Here is a 23,914-nt window from a genome sequence, read left to right as displayed (position 1 = left end):
GCGCGAAAAGCGCGAGAAAGGAGGCACGAGCGAAGCGAAACGGAGCGAAAGGTTCGGCCGCGAGTTGGCCGGGTGAGCGAGCGCGGAGTCGCTCGTTCGCACTTGGCCGCGCGCGACCTCCTCGGCTGCTTGAGCGTTGACAAACGCCAGACGCTCGCGTCCACCTGGCTAAGCACGCCGAGTGGCTAAGCGTGACTCCGCGCTCCCGCGGGTTCAAAGTGCAAACCGGCTCCGGCCGCGCGACAACTCCGAGCGACTCGCTTCCGAGGCTGGCCGCGATTAACCTCGTTAAGGCTGCAAACGATCGTAAACGTCCGGAGCAGCGCGAGTTATCTCCGTTCGCCCTTCGCGACTCAACCACGGGATCCTTCCCCCCCCCCCTCCTCCTCCTCGTAGCGCGGGCGACGAAAAGCGCGAAAGCGGGTAAGAGAGCGAGCGGCGGATAACAGCATCGGGGGGTTAGTCTCGTCGGAATTTCTCGCTTCTCCCTTCGTCCTTCCGCCCTTCCGGTAAACGCGGAGAGCGGACGAAGAGAAGCGGCGACGCGCGCTAGCGACGACCAACAGGACGCGAGGGCTGTAAGGACCTTGTAATTCGCCGGGTCCTCTTTTTTATTGGATTCCTTGACACTTGGATTTTCGCGCGCGCGCGCGCGCGTTTGTGCATCCCGAGCAAACAAGCAGGGCAGAATGCGCCGCGAGAGCGTTTGCAAGCGATGGGCAATATAACGCGCGCGATGCGTTGCAACGCGGCCGGGATTGCGCCTCGCTAACCGACAGAGTTACGATTCTCCGTCTCCCCCTCTCCCTCGCTCTCTCTCTCTCTCTCTCTCTCTTCGTCTCTCTCTCTCTCTCTCTCTCTCTCTCTCTCTCTCTCTCTCTCTCTCTCTCTCTCTCTCTCTCTCTCTCTCTCTCTCTCTCTCTCTCTCTCTCTCTCTCTCTCTCTTCGTCTCTCTCTCTCTCTCTCTCTCTCTCTCTCTCTCTTCTCTCTCTCTCTCTCTCTCTCTCTCTCTCTCTCTCTCTTCGTCTCTTACCCTCTCGCGCAAAGTGGATCGTCACGTATGGATTGAATATGAATTCGCAGCGAAGGCGATTCTCATCGACCGGTGTACCGAACGAATTCGCCAATATCGCATAGACGCAAGAGGGATAGAGGGGGAGGAGAAAGAGGAGGTGCGCGAGAAGAGGTGAGAGGGTGGGAAAAGGCGGACACCTGAAACCTCTTGGAGGGCAGGCGAAGGCGATTTCGCGATTTACAGGCGAAATTCGAGGCTCTCTCGTTTCGAGACCGCGCGTTTCCGCACGGCCGTGTTTTTTGCACGTTCGTGCGGGAGCGCGCCGCGATGAATTATGACGCATAACCTCGGGAGACACGGAGGCACGATGCATACGACCTATATTTCACGTTCTTACTACGAAACGTGCGCGGCGTAGCGGGCTGATCTAACCCGACCTAACCCGAGGCAACATCACGCGAGAAAATAGGGATACTAAATATCCTGCCGCGGTAACGCACTCATCGTTTACCCTCATCGCCGTGTCCTTCTCTCTTTTCTTTTTCATGTTTTTAAAGAGCCAACTGAACGTCTGCGAGGATCCGCACGGCGAGGTGACGCGACGCGACGCGGACGAGCAATGCGCGAAATAGTACACCAGGAGCTGCTGAATATTTTTTCTTCGCATATTTCGTCAGACTCCATCGTCTCGTGCGCTCGTTAATTATATTTCCGACGGTTAGGGTTGCCAGATGCAAAATGACTGTTTCCGCGATATTTTTTAGGCGACGGTTGAAAAATGGCTTGTTAGAAAATTGAACTTGAATTTGAGAGGTAGAGGGGGTAAGACGATTAAGAGATGTCGTTGCGTACCGGTAATAAATAAGTGTATGAATTAGGCACTGCCAAAGAGAAGTTTAGGCATAAATTGTACAAGTGACCTTCTTTTTCTGTTTTTCTTTTTTTTTTTACTACACAAATGGCTTATTTGACATCAATTTTCTCAGATGGCACGTCAAATTGACCTTATAAATCCCGATGATTGTTCTCACATTTCTCTCCAATACCAATTAAAAATATGAATATTGTAATTATAATTTTGCTCAAATTCTGATTTTCCGAGACACGGGACAAACTCACAACATTTTCCGGGATAATCCCGGAAATCAAGGCCATCTGGCAACCCTACCGAGGGTACACGATAATTGGAACCTTTGTGAACTTTTATTATATACAGAGGGATATACAGAGTATCTGGAATCTTTTGGAAACGAAAAATTGTGAAGATTAATCAGATCAAACTGGGAAGAAAGGTCATGTATCATTTTGCAAAAATCGCAATAGTTACCAAGTTATTAATGATTGAAAACGACCATATCTAGAGGCTCTTTCAGTTGAAAACTTATTTGCAGAATAATAAAGGACTTTTTTGTTCAGAATGACCTATTCTACAATTATATGACGGCTACTGTGTCTAGCGATAAATATAAGTATATCGAAACCTGAATCTTGAACCTGTCGTTAGACACAGTAGCCGTCATATAATTGTCATATCAAGTCATTCTGAGCAAAAAAGTTCTTTACCGTTTTACAAATAAGTGCGCAAATTTCCAAGTTATCGATTAAAAGAGCCTCTATTATAGATGTGGTCATTTTCAATCATTAGTAACTTAATAACTATTGCGATTTTCGTAAAATAGTACGTGACTTTCCTTCTTCAGTTCTTCTTCTTCTTCTTTAGTTTGATTTGATTAATCTTCACAATTTTTCGTCTCCAAAAGATCCCGGTCGGTTGGTTTCGTGCTCGACGATTGATCGATCGCGCGGCACCAAGTCGCCTTTGATTACCCGGGTCGGATGAGGGATTAATATTGATTTTTCTCGCGCAACACCGGAACGATATTTGCCCCGAAGAAACTTCCTCGGACCCTACCCTTTATGTCCAAGTTATTCTCGTTTTGAGTCAGTAATTCCACGTACATTTATATTAAAGCCGGAAGCTCGCCAGCCGGCCAACAATGCTGTTTGCTTCCGCTCGCCGATCGCGGAACTTTTAAGATGGAGAAAAGAGCAGCCCAGCTGGGGAGATAAAAAAAGAAGTTATATCGATTTCCTTTTGAAGGCTGTTGTGCCTCTAAAACGTTTCCCGGAGAGTCACGGGGAGAAACATGTTCCCTCACAATCTGCCGTCTCCGGCTTCGCCGCGGTCGGACCCGAATACGCCTTGTTAATCAATCGCAAGCTCCCCTTTATTCCACGTCGATTTCGCGCTCGGCGCAACGGCACGCTCAGCACTCCCCTAAATGCATCTCGCAACAATTACCCCGATCTAATTCTCGAGCCTCAAGCGGCTTAACGAGACACGAGCAAACGACGAAATTAAGAACGACGAGGCGCGCGAGCGCGGTCGTCTCCCGCGTGTGCGCAGACACGGATTGAAATCTTCAATATATTTACAGACACACACCCCCCACCCCCCCCCCCACGCGCGCTCGCACTCCCGCCTTGCTTCCTCGTCGCAATAAAGATTTCGTAATAAGACAAGCGTGTAGCTTTTAGTGGCAGTTTAGCGGGACAACAACTATCGCCGTCCGAGCCGGCCTTACCGTTCCAATTGGCCGCGCCAGCGGGAGGGTCAAGAATTAAATACGACGTACATAAAAGCGCGCGCTAACTTTAATATCTCCCTTCGTGCGTCCAAAGACATTCTAACTCTTCGGCACGACCGGCGATAAACTCTCTCGGTCGGCGAGAAGAGGGGTTTGGGAAGCCTAGCTTCGGGCGAGAGAAAGAGAGAGAGAGAGAGTCGCGCTGAGGGCGGAGAGGAGGAGGGTGGGGTTGGGGGAGGGGGCGGGGAAGGTGAGATCGCCCGGCCAGACTCATTTTTCATAAGTTCGAAAAACATACCCGGGGCAGTCGGTGCGTAAATTTGAATTTCCCCGCGGCTGCAGCGGCGTTACGACGACTTCGGTAAGACGGAGAGAGAGCGAGAGAGTGCGAGACGGGGAGAGCTGCTTTGGCGGCTGTTCGTCGAGGGCGGCCGAGTAGTGGTGTCTGTCTGGAAGTGCCATCGAGCATATGGCGCGGAATTTCGAGGGACTCTTTTTGTCTCCGACCGCCGCCGTTTCTCTTCTTCCCGCGCCGCGCGGCGGAAGCGACCGCGACCATTCTCCTTCGGAACGAGAGCCGCGAGTCGCCACGTGGTTGCACCTCTCCCTCACGCCGTTCTCCACCCGCTGTACAATTACACCGGTCGATTGTCCTTTACACGCCGCGGCGGAAGTGACGGAGGCCGCGAGTCGCGCCCGGGAAAGGCCGAAGGTTAAAACTTCCCTTCGTCGCGGGCGAAGCGTAAGTCCGTGTTATTACATATTTCTCTTTCTAGGGGAATAAGAAGATTAAAGGAGATTTAGGATCTCGTTATGTGTCTAATTGATCGCTGGAGCGAGTTAGCGCGTCTTGCCCGGCGATAATCCTCCACCGCGAAGACGCGAGGTGCTCTTTCATCCCTCCGGCCTGCGACGGTCGCGACTTCGACAGTGTGTATGTGTGTGTGTGTGTGTGTGTGTGTGTCTGTCTACAGGCAGTGGTCCAAAGTACTAATTAGATGGAATAGCCGCCGCGCCAGCCGGGCCCCCTCATTCATTGTTACAAGCCGGACTTTCCGTCAGCGTCTTCCAGCGAGAACGGAAGACCACTAATGGCCGGGTCCTTGTTGGCAGACGTACCATTTCGATCGCTCCTCCGCCCCCTCGCCGCCACGCGAATTTCGCCGCCTCATCGCAGTCGCGTCATAGAATCTGACTAGTCCGCGGGTACAACGCGCGCGCACGAGGGGAGGGAGGGAAGGGGGAGAGAACGTGGTTCGATAATACCGCAGTGACATCTCGAGCGTTGCCGCGCGCGAGTGCGCGTGTTACATCGAATTTTGGCGTGCCTTCGTCGCCGATGCCTCGTGGCCGCTCGTGTACGCTCGCATTACAAATACATGCCGATTTGCCTCGTAATTTGCGATTTTGGACCGTTTCCAACGAGGGCTGCATTTCTCTGATTCTACCCGCGCACACACTCTACACACACACACACACACACACACTCGCGCCGCGCAGCGACGCACCCCGTGCGCCGCGCTTTATGCCGCGCTCGTAAAAGCCACGCCAATCAGCGAGCGAGCGTGCGCCGCTCGGCTGCCGATTTGGGAAAAAAAATGCGCGCGCGACGCGAGAATGCAACGATAACAGCGCGGTGTGTACGCCATGACGAACGTCAATGAAGTAATTGTATAAAAGAAGAGTGCGGGGGAGGGAAGCGCGCCTCTCGAACGCTGCTTGTCGAATTTGGACTGACGTTCTTTTTTTTTTCTTTTTTTTTTTTTTTTTTTTTTTTTACGGCAGTCGGGAAGGATATCTGCGCGAGCGAGTAGCTGGGCGAGCGGTGTTTTCGCACGCGGGGAATTCCCCCGAAAGATTCTGTCGGCATTCGCGCGCTGAGAAAGTTTCGCGCGCGCGCTGCGAGAATAAAAAAGTAAAATGATCCGATTTATTTGCTCATCGGTTTATTTGCTCGCTGACTTATTTATTCGTCGCCCGCATCGCGCGCGAATTGACATTTTTCTCATTACACACACACGCACACACACACACACGGACAGACAGACAGACACGCGTGCCGACCAACAGACGAGAGCGTCGACGAAATTTTGCTTTGGCGAGCAAAATTTCGCTGCAGGATTTTGCGGAACAGAACACGCTCGTTATTATAGTCCCGCCGTTGCATATTTTACGAGGCGAAATCCGCCGACCGCGTCGATGAAAATTCTTCTCCCGACGAGCCGCGCATTGCAATTCGGGAAAGTGCGCGCGAGGGAGTGATCGAACAAGCGCGGATTCCGCGAAAGACATCGAACGACGGTCAACCGGTGGAAACGGTGGATTTGGAAGCTCGCCGGTGCGCGCCGAATTTACGGCCGTTGGCAGCGCAAACTTTGTTTCCGAGTTTTGATATACGTTGTAAACCGTTCGGACTTTGTAATGGATCTCCGTGTCGCGCGCTGCGCTTCGGCATGTTCACTCGCTCCCCCTCCCCGCCTCTCTCTCTCTCTCTCTCTCTCTCTTTCTCTCCGCTTCACACTCCGCAGCGGCGTGAAAAAACGCACGGCTGGAGCGCGGTAAGGCGAGTGGCCCAATTAGCGACAGTGTCCCAATTTACCTCTCTACTCTAAATTTTACACAAGATCGACCGCTGCATGCTTGAAAGGAAATCATTAAAAATACACGATCTCGACCATTTTAGAAGTTTGATCACTGTCAGGTGTCTGTCCGTTGGATCTGGGTCCAATGACTCTCCAACTTCCGCGGGACTAAAAGCGTCAACGACAAACCGCAAACGTCATGTCTCGCCAAATGGTACTCCGACAGTTTCTGAGAAAATTTCAGCACATCGAAATCCTCCGATAATCAGAAGCATCAGAAGAATGTGTAACTCAATTAAGACCCCGAGCGAGCTCTCCCGCAAAGCTCAACCGCAGCTCTTAACGCGCATATTGCCAATCACCAATTTATCAATTTGCCCTCTCACACGACGAGAGTTTCTCGGTCTGCTAATTGGGGCTAATCCATCTCAGCGGAAGTTAACGCGGAAGGCGTGTCTCACTCGTTCGCGCGAGTCCGCGGCGAGTCGAAGGCGAGGAGAAGCGGCAAGAAAGATGCCAACTTTCCGACCTGCGATCGTTAGCGCTAGCCGTCCAATTATTCTCGTTTCGCCTCCCAGCCTCTCACCCCTTCCCCCCCCCTCCGCCGCCCGAGAGGCTCTCGCGTGCCCTATGTACGTTGATGGCGGCTAAGCCGGGGGACCACTTTTTTCCGCTCTCGTCGACCTCGTTCTTCAAGCCAAGTCGCCGCGAGTCCCGCGCGCGCGCGCGACGTTTTCAATAGGGAGAGCGTGCGGTGGGGGGAGGGGGGAGGAGGAAGAGGGGGTGGCGCGAGGTAACGCTCGAGGAATAATGCGATCGGCAATATTTCCGCGAGCATTCACGGGGCGCTGGAAATCCTCGAAGAATAAGTACGGGGCACGTTCGCGAATGGCGATTGCACACAATGCGCCCACGTAGGCGCGGCAATCCCTCAACTTGTCACTTACGTCCCGTTTGTAACGCCGGTCGTTCCCGCTCTCCGTCGCTCCCCGCGCCGCCCCGCGCCGCCCCTTGCCACGCGTGCCGCCCCACAAGCTCGACACTCAACTTTTGCCAAGCAACCCTTTCATTCGTACGGCAGACGACGGCTCCTTTCATCCGGCCCGGCATTTCATTCGAGAAATTCGTCGTCGTCGTCGGCAGCGGCGGCGACGGCGACAACGTCGGCGACGACGACGGAGACGACGGCGACGAAGAGGACGACGAAAAAGGACCGCCGGGAAGGACGAGTTAACCTTCGATCTTTGTAAAACTTCGGACCCCCGCGAAGGCACTCACTTTTGCCAAGGTCGAGCGTGACCTCCGAGCTGCAAGAGGCTGCACGCGAGTTCAGCCACGGGACTCATCTCGGCCAAACTAGCGCCTACCTTGCCAGCGTTCGGTAGCGAGCTTAATTACGTCGTTAATCCCACCTCAGTACCGTCGAACTTTACGGATCAAGGTGAGAAGTGAAAAGCGCGTCGCACGCGCAGACTGCGCCTCCTCAGAGACAGAGAGAGAGAGAGAGAGAGAGAGACTGACTTTCGGAGATGAGATATTAAAGACAGCTGCACCCTCCACGAGCGCGTCGTCTTCGTCTGGCTCGCTCCGAGCGGAGCCAGACGAAGTCGACGTCGAATGCCTACGAGCTGTCCTCTTCAGACGCAGCCTCTCGCGGAGCGCTCAGTCGATGCATGCGAGTCCCCGAGTAGTAGCATTATTTAGGTAACATTTTATGAGGGCCTTATACGGAAATATTTTTATTATCGCTTGAGTAAAAATACTTACTTTTTTCCATTCCACGAAATTTATAGACTGTAATTTTTTTATTTCTTTATAACCTTGTTAATATACAACAAGAATTTCTTACTTCAAAAATATAGCATACTTTACAGTAATAAAATATAGCATACATTCTTTACACATAAAAATTCTGCCAGTTTTTACTAAAGTTTGCTTTAATTGCGGTATAATTAAAAAATCTTTAAGGGAACCAGAGCAAAGATGGGGCGTACCTACTAGAACAATATTAAACTGTGACAATTTTATTACGCTTATTTTATTATACGCTTCAGATCTTATTAATTTTCTATAACAAAACTTGATTTTGTTACGAGGGCAGTCTGAAAAGTTCTCGGCCTAACAATGAAAGAAAATTCTTTTTGCCGTGAAATATATTTTACTTTTCAATGTAATCTCCTGAAACTTCAATACATTTATACCAACGTCTTTCCAATAATTCAATACCATCATTAAAGTGTGATTCCGGAAGGTTCTTTTCGCTCTATGTGTATAGTGATGGATTCAAGTTTCATCAACAGTTATGAAACGACGCCTGAAAATCCATTTTATTTTGCTTAAAACGATTAAAATGTTGCCAAACACGCTTGAGACATACGCATTCGAATGCGCTTTTGGTCAATTGTTAACAAATGCGGCACCCATCTTGCACAAAGCTTTCTCAACTGGTGCTACTACTCGAATGACTTGACACATCGAATAAAATTTTACATGGGTTTATATCAGGGATCAGCCACTTTCCAATACAATTATAGTTTGACAGTTTCGAATGCCATGTATGTGTCAGGTCGAGAACTTTTCAGACTGCCTACGTATATTTAAAGCATCCTTAAAAGATCCTTCTAAGGCCCACAGTTTTCCGTGTTAAAGCGTTTTTTTTTCGTAAAATCTAAGGCATCCCTAAAAGATCCTTCTAAGGATCGTCATCAGTTTTCCTTATCAAAGCCTTATTTCGTAAAATTTAAGGCACCCTTAAAAGATCCTTCTAAGGATCTTCATCAGTTTTCCTTATCAAAGTTTTATTTCGTAAAATCTAAGGTATCCTTAAAAGATCCATCTCGGGGCCTGATGTGATGCATCCCTTAATAATGATGCATCCCTTTTTAGAGCATCCTGCTTTCAGTCTTATCGGGACCTTATGCTTCATGAAGATGGCCCTAACCATTTTTTGCTCGGGTCTGTGGTCGTCCACAATGTGGCACGAAAAACGTCTCGTTAAGCGGTCTCTCTCTCTCTCTCTCTCTCTCTCTCTCTCTCTCTCTCTCTCTCTCACCTGTCGGCCAAGAGACCAAGAGGCACGCGGCGAGCTTTATTTCAACAGAGGTTCCGCGTACACTCGCTCTCTAAATAGAGCCGAGCTAAGAATATCGAGCGGTTTTCCACCGCGAGAACAGACGCGAATTCCGACCGCCGAGAGTCGCCGATTTCCCTTTCGACGATTTCGACGTGCAATTTTCCTCGTTACGGCTCCTGATCGTTTTGAACGCTCGCTCGCGTTCGGGCTAAAAGCTCGTGAAATAATATCGAAGCGTCGTTCGATAAGCGCCCAGGCTCGATTATTAATGATCAACGCGCAGTTCTCAGCAAGTAATAACAGGAGGTACGAGAGAATTTGATAGTCGCTACGGGGTTCGTTAATTATAAATACTAATAGTCGATAATTAGGAACAATTCCGCGATAACTCGCGCGCACGACCACTCGTGCGTCCAGTGATTATAGCGAATCGTAATCACGTAATATCTAAAATTATACCCGCCCCGGAATTTTCGCGCCGGCGCTTGCGCGCTCGCTCGCTCGGCACCGCCACCGCCACCGCCGCCGCCGCGAGATCGGTGCATTAGCAAATTGGCGGTTAAATAATTAAATAATGCGGTACAGCGACGTGATCATTTTAATACAAAATCATCATCGCGGAAATTGTCCTTCTCGTCATCGCCCGCCGTGGCGCTGCGAGCGCGCTTACGGCGAGCCCGCTTCGAATTTAATTGTGACTTCCATCGCACAATGCGGCGGCGCAAATTTAATGCCGCTGTTAAATCATCCCCCTCCGCCGGCCCCTTCGACAATCCTACCCGACTCGCGCGCATATTGTGTCTGTCAACGAGTTCGCGGAAGATTGCGCAATGGCAGTTCCTCGGCCGTCGCATAATGACTTTATTTTGTTACGCGTTTCGATCGAACCCCCCGGGGCCCCCGGCCCTCCTGCCGCCGCTACGCGATCGCGAAATAAACGTTTAAAGCACTTATCGAACTGCCCGTAGCTCGATTTAATTCCGAGATACACACGCGCGCGTACGAAGATATAAACGTCACGTGCAACGAGCTCATTTTTTCGGCTTAATGCGGCAACTTCCATTCCAGAAACGATCCGCGCGGCCGGCCGGTTTTTAAATGCGATTTTACCTCGCGGCCTTAATATATTCATTGAATTATCTTCCGGTCGCTTTACTTTCATCCTCTGCCCCTTCCGCCTCCTTCCCTCGCCCCCGCCGTCGCGCGCTAACGCGGCAAGACAGAGAACGCGTGTGTGTACGCGCGCGAGCCGGCGCGCATCGCCCGCCGCTGTATAAAACACGAAATGTGCCGTAATGGGATACAATGTGTGCGCAATTAGCGTACTCGTTTGCCGTGTCTATCGGATCGCACGCGAGCTCTCAAAGCGCGCCGCGCCGCGTGCCTCGATGTGCTCGCGCTCGGCCTTTAATCTAACGGCTGCTATAAATTCCAGCGGCGAATTTTCATCGTAAATTTTATCGCGCGCTCTATTATCGCGCGCGCGCACGCGCGTGCGTGCGTACGTGTGTATGTGTGTATGTAGAATAAGACGTTGCAGAGGGTTCAGTGCGAATCAGCCGGAGTCAAGCATCGAAAAGAGAGAGAGAGAGAGAGAGAGAGAGAGACAGAGCAAGAAAGAGGAGAGGAGCGAAAGCGCGTATTGTATATATATATATATACAAAAATAATTCGTGTTGTAACAGAAAATTACCCCTCCCCCTCGTTATAATGCACCGCATGCGAGCCCCGGAACAATATCGATTATCAGCCGGAACCTCGTCAAAACGCGCGCGCGAAAGCATTAATTTACCTTGCGTCCCTCTGTCGCAGTTTTCGGCCGATTAATATTTCACCGTTAATCCGCTCAGCGTTGCCTGCTACGTAAGAGCGCGCGACAGCGTGCATTCGTGTACGCGACAAGAGACGATTCCGATTGAGCGGCCCTCGAAAACAATCGGCCGTGGATCCCGCGTTTTATCGCGGCGGTATTGTGCCGGCGCGTCGCGCCGAGCTTCGTTAATTTGTCCACACTCATTTAATCCCAGCGTGCGCCCGGCCGCTCGCGAGTAACGAGTCGGTCGGTGAATCGAAAATTATCGAAGGCACGTTTGCGAAATCGCGGTTTTGGAAACTTTAGTTTTAGTTGTAAGACTGGCAGGCCTTAAATCCAGACACGTTCCGTAATTGATCGGCTGACGTTCGCGCTCGGACCTTCGCAGCCGCGTACTATCTACTATTATAATATATTATACTATTATAATATAACTATAATAATAGTACCGCGTACTATTTCGGTCTGCAAACTTGGTTCTGACTGCCAATTTTGTGATATTAAATAGAGAACTGAACAGATTTATTATTTATTATTACCTCGGTTACCGAATCTCCCGATCGTAAAATCGATCGTGATAGTTTAAGACTTCCCAGGGGTGGGATTCTTTAACTCGTTATTGGAGTTAACGACACTTTCGTTATCGTTGCGCAGCTTTTGTATACCGTAGAAAAGCTGCGCAACGATAACGAAAGTGTCGTCAACTCCAATAACGAGTTAAAGAATCCCACCACAGGGAAGTTACTTTGTAAAGGTATCTAGTTACGGTTACAATTTTTTTCAAAGAAAAAGTAACTAATTACAAGTTACTGACCTTCAAAAGTAACATGTTACAGTTATAGTTATTTAGAAATTAACGAGTCGTTATTTTTCAGCTACTTTTTTATAATAATTGTGCTATTATTTTAAATTTCGTAATTGTGCAAATTACTTCAATTTTACATAAAAGTAGTTTGTTGATTATTATATATCCCTCATATTGTATATAATATATTTTTAAAATTTAGATTCATTAATTTAAATAAGCAATTCATATTTATTCTTTAAGACTATTAATAACTATTATAAGAAAGCGAATGAATTTGACGAGGATAATAAATACTAAAAACTCTAAAAATAATCTTAATATCAGAAATTAGATTTTTTCACTAAGAAATATATTGATATTTTATAAATAAAGATTTACACTCATATGTTTTCTTAAATTTGCAGTTGAAATTCCATTTGCATGAATAATTTTTTTGCCAGCGCAAATTTTGCGGAGAAATGCCCAGTTGTTCTCGTTTCCAAATTTTTGCTGTAACTCGAATATTTCTACATATGCTGGCCATGGCATTTTAAAATCCCTCTCTAAAGATTGAGGTTTTATCCATTGCTTGAATTTTTTATATAACTGAAACCACGCAGCACATTTCATACTGAACGCAGATTACGTTAACAATTAAGGACTGACGACGCGCGACGAAAATATCCAATAGGAGTATAATAATTTTTTGAAAGAAATACAAGTTGCGTTCGAAGAAGATATTCATCAGCGTTATTGCGTCATTTTATCCTTGTTTTACATCTAATGAACGATAAAGGTGACGCAATAGTGCATTTTCCAAATGCATAACCCGAATAATTGTAAGCTTATTGGATATCAAGCATCGCACGTCGCGTTATCGCGCTGGTCTGCCAGAAATTTAAGTTTGAAATATATAAAGTAGCTATTAAAGTAACTATTAAATTAGTTACTAGTTGTCAAACAAATGTAACTAAGTTAAGTTGCAGTTATAGGTGGAAAGAATGGAACGAAGTTAAGTTGTAGTTAGCAAAAAAGAAAATAACTGTAACTGTAACTTCGTTACAAGTAACGAGTTACTTCTCAACTCTGTCCAAGACCTACCAATCTTGCAACTAAAGCCAAAATTTCCGAAGCCGATCTCGGAGCAGGCCTCGAATCCTGCGGAGCGAACACGCGCGCCCGTTACTCTTCGCGCGGTATTTTCACGGCGACACCGGTCTCGTCCTCGCGCGGTCCCCGTTTAAAATTAGAAACTCGCGCCCGTCTCGGTGTCGCGACCGGGCCGTCGCGCTCGCCAGTCGCCAAAGAACCTCCGCAAAAAGGGTCGACTTTTTGCCCGTTTTTCGGTCCTCGATTTTGGAATCGAATTTTATGCCAAAAGATAGTTCATGATGGGACATTAATTACAGAAAAATTTTACGTTGAGCATACGATTGATTTCAAAGATGTAGAGAGTCAAAATGGTCACTACCTACTAAGAAAGTATGACACTTTAATAACGCTTTATCGCACGAACTTTTATAAAATTCGGTGTAATATCATATAATGGGTTCTTTAAGTTGCTGATTATGAATCTGATGTCAGATTTTAAATATTCAAGATGGCAGGTGCAACATGGCGGACACACATAGTGAAGCAATCATTTACTTTTATTGGAACTGTTATGTTGCGGTTTTTTTTTTGGCTAGCTGATTGCGAATTTTCTATTCGCAATCAGCTTTCGAAAGTAATTTTTTCAACGACAATTTTTGAGTAGAAAAAGTATTTTTTTTTTATTGTTTTTTCATAAAAATAATATCAAATTCAAATTGATACGTTACATGACGCATAAAGGATAACGTGATAGTTTTATTTGTTATATTTAGAAGCTTTTTCATTGCAGTAAATGCAGTAAAGGTAAATGTAAATCTGATTGAAAATTTGCAATCAGCTAACCGAAAAAATCACATAATAACAGTTCTAATAAAAGTAAATAATTGCTTCGCTATTTGCGTTCGCTATATTACATCCGCCATTTTGAATTTTTTAAATCTGACATCGAATTCGTAATAAGCAACTCAAAGGACCCATAGATACTGAATTTCGCAAAAATTTGTGCGATAAAACGTTATTAGTGTCAAACTTCCTTAGTAGGTAGTGACCACTTTGACCCTCTATATCTCTGTATCTCCAATCGTATGCTCAATGTAAAACGTTTTTGTGATTAATGTCTTATGTCATGAGCTATCGTTTCGCATAAAATTTAATTTAAAAATCGGGGACTGAAAAACGGACACTTTTTGCGCAGGTTCTTTCCGTACGGCCATTTCAACTCGACTAAAGAAATTTATCCCATGGTCCTGATCAGGTTAACCTCATTTGGACCCATCAGGTCCCAATAAGATAATACTATTGACTGCTAAAAAAGGATAATTTCTATAGCATTTTACAAATATATTCAAGTGATCTGAAGTGTTTTTTCAATGCAAACATCTTTATATTTGGAAATGACATCCAAAAATTGTTTTGTTAAAGCTTGATAATGCAAATCATATTAGGTACAATGAATAAGATCCCGACAAGGACCTGATTAACTGAACCATATTATTAGGTCAATCGGAAAGTTCCGTCCGTTTACTTGCAAAACGTATGGCTTTATTTAAGAAACAAAATGAAAAAGTACATCAATCAAAGTATTGTCCGTCGTTAGCGATGACTTTTTCCCATCTTTCGGTCAGCAAGCAAATTCCGCGGCGAAAGAATGACTGATCTTTGGAGGCTATCCAGTCAAAGACCCATTTTTCGACGTTTTCATAAGAATTGAAGCATTCCTCAGCAAGTACGTGTGCCATCGACCGTGAAACAAGTGGTAGGAAAGGAAGAGACACAGTCTGGTGAATAAGCCGCATGGGGGTAACACTTCCCAGCGAAGTGCTTCTACCGTTTCCTTGACAGATTTTGTGACGTGAGGCCGAGCGTTGTCATGGAGCAAAATCACTTTATGCTGTCTCGTTTCATATTCTCGTCGTTTTTCGTGCGATGCTCGGCTCAAACGGATCATTTGTTCTCTGTAGAGATCTCCTGTGACTATTTGACCACTTTTCAACAGTTCATGGTACAGCACACCCTTCTGATCCCACCAAATACAGAGCGTTGCCTTCTTTCCGTGGATATTCCGCTTTGGCGTCGATGTTGAGGGTTGGCCGGGATCGCAAATAGTTTTTCGACGTTTGGGATTGTCAAAATAAATCCATTTTACATCCCCAGTGATGATACAATGCGAAAACCCCTTTCTTTGTTGTTTAGCGAGCAGAATTTCGCAGGTGGTTTTTCGCCTTTCAATGTCTCTTGGCTTCAGTTCATATGGGACCCATTTTCCTTCCTTGTAAACCTTTCCTAAGGCTCTCAAACGATCGGAAATGACAGATTGAGCAAAATTTAATGTTTCTGCAAGTTACTTTTGCGTTTGACATGGGTCTTCGTCCACCAATGCCTGCAATTCTTCGTCTTCGAATACTCTTGGCCGTCCAGAACGCTCTTTGTCCTCTACATCAAAATCACCAATTTTAAAGCGTCGAAACCATTCTCTGCATGTTTTATCGGAAGGAGCATTATCACTATAAACTAAACTTCTACAAGCATTCGATGAGAGCTTCAGCTGCAGTTTTCTCCCAATTGAAGCAAAAGATTAACACTTGGCGCAAATGACGCTTATTTGGCTCAAATTTCGACATTTTCGATGCAGTGAAAAACAATGTTATTGATGCAAACGTATACCTTTATGTACTGAATGTTATTGACAGATGTCAAAACAAACTATTAAGCTTCGTTTAGACATTACAGGTTAACGACAGTTCTAGCTATAGCTACTTGTCGCTAAACGGACGGAACTTTCCGATTTACCTAATATATCATACATTAAGGTCCTAATGTGGACCCAATCATAACCTTATAAAGGTCTTCCTTGGTCATTCGTCGTTAGGACATTATAAGGACTGACTTGCTTAGAATTACCCTTGCTTTCATTCACCCTATTAAGTCCTTATCAATGTTAGGTGAACTTGATCAAAATTTCTACTCGGGAACGTCGTCTTCCTCTCCGACCCTCGCCTTTCTGGCTTCTCGAGGTTCGAGGCCGCGGAGACGGCGCGTCGCAATTCGAACGCCGCGGCGTTGCGCGCCGCGGGAACTACTGCCGCGCTGCTGATTACGCGTATCCAAGTAGAAACGGACAGGCAGCGTGAGGCGAGCGCCTTTGGCGATCGGTCGGTGGAAATGACGAGAGAGACGTGCCGAGGCGAACGGAGCCGACGTTACTCTGATATTCGCTGAAACATCGCTCGCGACGGCAGATGAGCGACCGAGGACGAAGGAGGAGCGGATTGAAGACTGTTTGCGGCGTGTTCGCGTTCCGGTCGCGGCCCGAATTATGCGCGTATCCTCATCCTCGAGAAGTCGCGCAGGAGGAAAGTATCGTCCGGAGACACGAGCGACCGAGACCTGGAGGGAGGAAAAGGAAGCGGCCACTCGCCGTCCGACAATGGCATCATCCGCCTTATCGCGACGGTGGATGTATCACGGGTTTCCAATCAATTACGAGCGGCCACGAGGGGGGCTGGGAAGGGGGCAAGATAAACTCCCCTCGTTCAGCCATGTCCCTCGATTGATAATCGTCTCCTCGGATTACGACCCTTGGCGCTCGCCCGGCGAAGCTCTCGAGCGCGACGAAGGTGAGGCGAGAGTTAATTCGAGGGAACTGGCGGGCGAAGGAGGAAGATCCCTCTCGGAGGAGGGAAGCGAGCGAGGAGAAGCCCAACGGGAGACCGGGAGTAGTGGCGGCGGCGGCGGCGGCGGCGGCGGTGACGAGGACGAGGACGAGGCCGCTTCCTCGTGTCTGACTTGTCGGTCGGGCGTGAGGAACGTGACCGACATAGCCGGTCAATCCCGTCCGTGGCCGCTATTTCCGGCTAAATTAAAGGAAAACAATTGCCTTGACCGTCGAGCACGCGAGTCGAGGCTGAGGAACCGTCGCGCGTGTTTTCTGTTAATTTCGCCGACCGCCGCGGCCGCGTTGACACGGCCGCGTGCGTGCGCGCACATACGCACGCAGACGCACGCGTAATCTCACGCGACGCGCGAAGTACGATAAGTAGAGACGAAGGAAAACAGTCGGGCCGGGACGGAAAAACCGTCTCCGTCCGCGGAGCGACGAGCTCCGACTCGCGATGGAATAACGAGACGCCGCGCCGCGCCGCGCCACGGCCGGCCGGTTGACGTATATTCAATTCTAGGCGCGCGTGTCTCGTGTCTTTAGGAAATTCCGGCAAATTGCCTCGTGATAAGAGCACGTAGGGAGATAATCGAAACCGTATACACTCGCGCCTCGGGCGCCGCAGCGCGCCGCTCGCGGTTAGGAAACGCAGGCCGGATAATCCTGTTACCGTTAGCGGCGTCCGTTACCGTTTGCTTAAATCCCTTACGCTTACGCACGGCGCCGCGAGAACGACCTGACTGCCTGAAAATTTCAAGCCGATCGATTCTCCGCCGAGCGAGCGAAAAATTCGTGAGACCTCCGCGCCTTCCTGCGCGAGTCGAAGGACGAACAGCGAGGAAGGGCGGCGGGATCGCTCGTTCGGGAGAGTCGTTCGAAAGTCTGCGAATCGGAGACTCGGAGAATCTCCATCGGGCTAAAGTTTTCTCGTGCTTAGGGGGATAATGCATTATGTGTGATGAAAGAGAGAGAGAGAGGGGGGCGGGGACAGGGTGGGGTTTTCCTGGCATCGTGAGAGACGTTTAAATGACTGCCGCGGAATGGCTTGTAGCATCCGAGAGACACAACGTCGAGCGAGATGTAATTTCGACGCGGAAAATCCTTGTTACTCGCTCTCTTCCCCGCGCCCCTCCCCCCCTACGCCCGCCAGCCGCTCCGCCCGGCGGCCACCTCGAGCACGCCCGCGCTCCGGGGAAACTTGCCAGAGTTAGGGAGAAAAATAGCGTCGCCGGGGGAAGGACGCGGCATCGCGATATTTGCAAGTGAAACTCGAATCAAATGCAGGAAGTAGAAATGAGAAACATAATTTTGTTGCCGAAGGATCCCCCGGTAAGCGGCCGCGCTCGCGTAACAAGGATTTCTCAAGGAAAATAACGATATGTCCGCGAGCGCGGCTAACGACGCCGCGTAATTTGCAAGGCAGATTTCATTGGCATGCGCCGAGAGTGGGAATGAAAAACCTAAGTTTGTTACATTCGCGCCGAAGCGACGCGCGTAAGCGAGTTTTGCGCGCTTCTCGGAGAAAAACACGTCGGCTCGCGGACTCTCTCTCTCTCTCTCTCTCTTTCTCTCTCTCGCGTTCATCTCTCACCGCGCGCGACATTTTAATGCAATTTCTTCTCCATATAAATTTGTGTACAAATAATCCCCCCTCCGTGCGCGGCTGGGCGCGCGAAAATGTAAATCGGACGTGAAGGCGTCTCTTCGCCCAACGGAGATTCACTCGTGCGACCATAAAGGCGTCGTCCAGGGGCTACTTCGCCTTCGCTCGGAAAATCCGAAGAATCTCGGATACAGCGAGTGGACGAACGGACGCCCGCGGGCGACAACGACGACGACGACGACGACGACGACGACGACGACGACGACGACGACGACGACGACGACGACGACGACGACGACAACAGCGGCGGCGGCGGCGGTTCGTCGCACGAAATTTGCAAGCAAATTGCCAATTCTCAGACGGCTCATGGATACGGGCTCAGCCGCTCGTCTACGAGACGCAGCAGGTACGACGCGGCCACCTGCGACCTGATGGCCGAGAGAGGCTAGCCTAGCTCGCAGCGTGCAGCTCGCGCTTGCGAGTCCGCTCGCGCGAGTCCGCTCGCGCGCGGCTCAAAGAGCCGCTGGCTTGAAGAATTAACAAGCTCGTCGATCGTCGAAACGCGACCGATAATCCGTTTCCAAGTCGCGAAATCGCTCGCCGCCGATATATTCGCTGCTCGAATCTTGCAACCAGCCGCGCGAACGTCGCACGCGCGATATCGATTTCCCGGGCAAAAAAGTGTTAGAGCCGCCCTGATGAAACATAAGACCCCGATAAGACTAAAAGTATATAGGATGTCCGAAAAAGGATGCCTCATTATTACCACATCGGACCCCGAGATGGATCTTTTAAGGATACCTTAGATTTCACGAAATAAAGCTTTGATAAGGAAAACTGATGAGGGCCTTAGAAAGATCTTTTAGGGATGTTTTAGATTTTACGAAACAGCGCTTTAATAACGCATGATGTGGAAAACTGATGCGGGCCTTAGAAGGATCTTTTAAGGGCTGTTTTAAGCATCTGTTATAGAAAATTAATAAGATCTGAAGCGTGTAATAAAGTTATCATAGTTTAGTAGGTTATTGTTTTAGTAGGTACGCTCTACCTGGCCCTTTTAAAGATTTTTTAATTATTCCGCAATTAAAAACAAATTTTATCAGTTTTATTAGTTGCCATATTCAATAGTCCCTTCCAAGAATTTTTCTAGTATTGCCTACGTTTTGAAATGCAGCAAACTTTAATCAAAACAGCAGTAGGATTTTTATGTGTAAAGAATGCTATATTTTATTGTAAAATATGCTATATTTTTAAAATAAAAAATTCTTGTATGCTAACGATAAAAGAAAGAAGACCGATTATGAAGAAATAAAGAAATTACAGTCTATATTTCTTGGAATGAAAAGAACGAATATGTTTACTCAAGCAATAACAAAAATATTTCCTTATAAGATCCTATTAATATTGCCTTATGAGGACCCGTTAAACCATTTGTTACGCATCTTGTAGGGCCCTTGTCTTTTTATCCTTACTAGAGCCCGATTAATATTAGGGACAAATAATCAGGCCCTCACCTATACATTTTTCTACTCAGGTTATTCCGTCGGAAGCGCGGCGAGATTAAAGCGAAACGCGCGCAAACTTCCTCGGGGAATCAATGTTCCAAACGTCCAACGTTCTCTTGCTGCGACACTTGTGCCTCATCCCCGTAAATGCGATTGCCTCTTTATCTTGATACTTGTGTAAGCTTATCCCCCTCCCCCCTACTCTGACGGTACGATCGCACCGAAATCGATCGGCTCGGAGTTGCCGACTACTTCTCATCTTCGGCACGGCAATGACGCATCGACGGATACACACAGATGCAGATTTACGGAATTTACTTGTCGAAGGAGGGGGGAGGAGAGGAATCAACAATATATTTTGCAATGGCGCGTGCAAGGAGCGCAGTCCGGGCGCAGCAGACGTCTAAGTTGGAGATTATTTCATCGACTTTTGGACGTCTGAATCGCCGGGCAAGCATCGCGCTGCAAAAGCACGACAAAAGCTCCTTTCAATTAGCGAATACTTAAGCACTTTCTAAAGGCCGTCGCGCATCAGTATACCGTCTTTGTACACGTCGAGGGATTCCCCATTAACTCGAAGTGAGATCCTCTTTCATTCCGTGCCCCCCATCCACCCCCTCTAAAAGACCGTAAATGTCTGAGGATTGGCAGGACCCCGAACGCCATGAGGCCTTTCGAGGCGCCGCGCGCCGGCGAAGCTCCGCGAGGAAATGAAAGAAATCGTACGGCTTTGTTTCCTCAGAAAGCAAAAAAGAGTCGAGGAAGAAGAGAAGGTAGAAAAGAAAAGGAGGAGGAGCAGGAGAAAAAGAAGAAAAAGAAAACGCGCTGTGTCTCCTCCTCGACGCATCTTCTGCTGTCAATTACGTAATTATTCAGGGTGGGAGGGGGGTGGGTGGCGGCAAGAGAGATATGTAAAAATCATCAAGGCCGCGGTGCGTCGCGTCTCTCATAACATCCGTCGGCTGAGCGCGAGGAAGCCGCGTTATGACATCGTCGCGCGGCCGGAGGAGCGACGATTACAACGATAGTTACATCGCGAACGAGCGAAGCGGCCGCAACAAGGCGAGCAAAACGACGCGACGTATTAAAGTGTCGGAAGCCCTAACGAAGAACGGGAAGCGATACACAAGAAAACAGACGCAGACCAGGAACGACTGCGGGAGGGGCGGCGGAGGGGGATAGGGAAGCTATGGTCCGCTGAACGAAAAAAAGCAACGAAGGCGAAAGGCCAAGTGGGAAGGGGCGAAGTATGAGGAAACGAAAGGAAAACGGAGGGCGTAGGCAAAGAAATAAAGGACGGAGAGGAACGAGGAAGAAGCAGAAGAGAAAGAAACCACGACGGCGAGGGAGAGAGCGAGAGCGAGAGCGTGTGAGAGAGAGAGAGAGAGAGAGAGAGAGAGAGAGAGAAAGCGAAAGAGAGATAGAGCTACAAAGAGCGTTCTGGCGATGGGGTGGGAGGGGGAGGGGAGACGAAAAAGAAAAGAGGGACGAAGGAAAAAGCAAGAGGGTTGCGGCAACGAAACCGAATGCCGCGTCTCGGTGTGTGAGCGAGACGAGGCGCTGCAAAAACCGAAACTGCAAGATGTGCTACTGCAAGCTCTCCTCGGGTGGACGAACGCAGGGATTGCTGGCGACGTCAGCGGAAGGCCCAAGCCGGTCCCTTACCCTTTTTCCTTCCGTGGATCTCTTCCAACCGCTCGAAAGGGCTTAGAGAGGAAGAGGGAGCGAGAGAGAGAGAGAGAGAGAGAGAGAGAGAGAGAGAGAGAGAGAGAGAGAGAGAGAGAAAGAGGGAACGAGCTCGTCTCTCCTCGTCTGCTAGCTCCGGAGCACGCAGTGTCCTTTTGAGCGAACGAAACGAGGAAAGAGAAACCGAGGAAATGCCTATCCTCGGCGTGTCTCGACGGCGACGGGATTTTCATACCGACTCGTTTGGAAGTTCATACCGCGAACCGCTGGCGAACCGATAATTCGGAAGAACTCGTCGCGGGGAAGTATATATAATTTTTGGAAGCCACCCTCCTATAATAGAGCGGCGACGATGTTTACGACTTTCGAAAGTTCGCGCCGGGTTATACATCGTCGCAAAGTTCGCCCGGCCGCCCGCCCGCTCGCTCGAACGCGCGCGCGCGCGCGCGCAGTTTAAATAACGAAACTTTGAATTATCGGACGTTCCCGCGTGCGGAACGCGATCCGGCGAGAGACGTAGAAATTTAGGTGCGTTATAGTTTAGTGCGCACGGGAAATTAAGGCGGCGGGAAAAGTTCCCCTCGGCGCGGAACGTCGCGATATCATCGGCGGTCCAGCGCCCATCCAGCTGACGCTAACAGTATAAACTCGATGCGAGATTATTCGTGATAACGACACTTCTGTCTTCTCGCTGATTTTTCGCGAGTATGTTTGGTTCTTTTTCTTTTCTCTTTTATTTTTTGTCTCGACTGTTTCGCTTTGAGCGGATCGTGAGAACGTTTTCGCGCAAAGTTTTCGCGTCGTCGCCGACACAAGTCGAACAAGTCTATCAGGACTATTAATATTTTCGAGCGACGATAACGATATCGACAGGCCGTTCTTCCGTTATCGCATTAGGAATCTATTTCCGATAACCGACCGCCAATTAACGACTACCGCCGCTCTGTAAACGCGCATCTCTCACCGCCTCCCGTCTCACTGATGCGATATCGATTATCCTCCAAAATACCCCGATACTCTCTTCATCCCCTTAAATGGCACAAAGCACACGACTCTTCCATCTTTTCCACCTTGGCCTTCCCTCATTCCCTCGTATTTCTGCCGGAATAAACTCCCCTCTATTTCTTTCGCACCCTCCCTATCGTCGTGCTCGCGCTTCCGCCGACGCACTCGCTCGCCCTCGCTCCCCTCCCCACCCCCGCCCACATCTCTCTTCTTATTCCTCTCCTCCTCCACCTCTTCTTCATTCTCACCCTCGTATATTGATTACATAAGCGACCGAATATACTAACTCAGCTAAAAACGTCCTCCGACACCGTGCCATCCCTCTTCTCCTTTCCCTCACGCCCGAAACGGCGTTTATACCGGCCTCCCCTTCCTTCTCCTCCTCCTCCTCCCCCTCCCCCTCCGGCGCGCATCGTCACGGTGAAATGACGGTAGAACGCGGACAGGAACTCGCGGTGCATTAATGACGTTTTACGGACCCTCGGCACGACTGGCGCGATAAAGGTCATCGATTGCACATACCCGTCGCACGTACCCTCGCGTAGAGTGCATACGTAATGCTGACCCAAAATCCCGCGTCAAGCCCGGGCCGATGTTCCATTAAGTAGCGCGTAGCGCCTGGAGCTTACGAATGATCGTGCCGGAGCGACGGGTGAACTCCCTCGGAGAGAGGAGTAGCAACGCGGAGGGCAAGTTTCCGGGGCACTCGCGATTAATCCACAGTGGAATTTTACGTTTCTCTTCTTCTTCTTCTTCGTCTTCTTTCTCACGCGCGCCTCCTCCCCTTCTTTTCTTTCTCTCTACTTGACCTTACCTCCGCCATTAATGCGAGCCCTCGGCGGAGTGTCTTGTGTAACGAATACGATTCGAAAAGCGGTGCGCATAAAGCGCCGTTATTACGGCGGAAAGTTCAAGTAATATATATATATATATATATATATATATATTACGGCCACGCTGCGCGAGTGCGCGTAATTCATATGCTCGGAATGCATAATTGGTATTGCCGATAAAATTAAAGTACTTTCGGCGAACAGTAAAGCGTCCATTAAAACTTTTCAGGATCGCGCATCCCCTCGTTCGCGGTGAATAGACCGCGTTTCGCCTTTTCAAGCCCCGCGCTAGCCGTGCGAACCTTGCACGCCTGTAACGTTTCTGCTAGCGCGGTCGTTAAAAAAAGCACGCAAGCTTTGACCACCGAAATCATTTTATTTATGAAGAAAAAGAAACGCGTATACTTTCTGCATCTGCACCCGAAATTATTAATCCACGGGACACAATCCACGCGTCACGTTCGGAAAGACACTGGCTTCTGACTCTGCGAGTTTCGTTCGCGACGAACGGGCGCGGATTGGACGGTTTTATTCGTCAGAAGGACATACAAACAATATGTATCAAATTTTCGCACTGCGATAAGCTGCGATTGCCGTCCGTCCACTCATGGAGGAGGAGAATTTGCGGTAATGTTTACAGCGTCGGCCCCTTTAAAAAGTTATCCATTGTCCCA

General features: G+C 48.8%; 1 protein-coding gene across 3 annotated transcripts in view; it reads left to right on the top strand.

Annotated features, from left to right (window-relative positions):
- LOC105182044 (uncharacterized) overlaps positions 1–23,914 on the top strand; it is a 361,561-nt gene that overhangs the window by 310,953 nt on the left and 26,694 nt on the right. The gene's annotated exons all lie outside the window — the stretch shown is intronic.

This window comes from Harpegnathos saltator, unplaced genomic scaffold (assembly GCF_003227715.2).
Source record: "Harpegnathos saltator strain DR-91 unplaced genomic scaffold, Hsal_v8.6 scaffold54, whole genome shotgun sequence".
In the NCBI taxonomy this organism is placed as follows: domain Eukaryota; kingdom Metazoa; phylum Arthropoda; class Insecta; order Hymenoptera; family Formicidae; genus Harpegnathos; species Harpegnathos saltator.
Note: the sequence above shows the minus strand (reverse complement) of the source record. Positions and strands in the feature narration are given on the sequence as shown.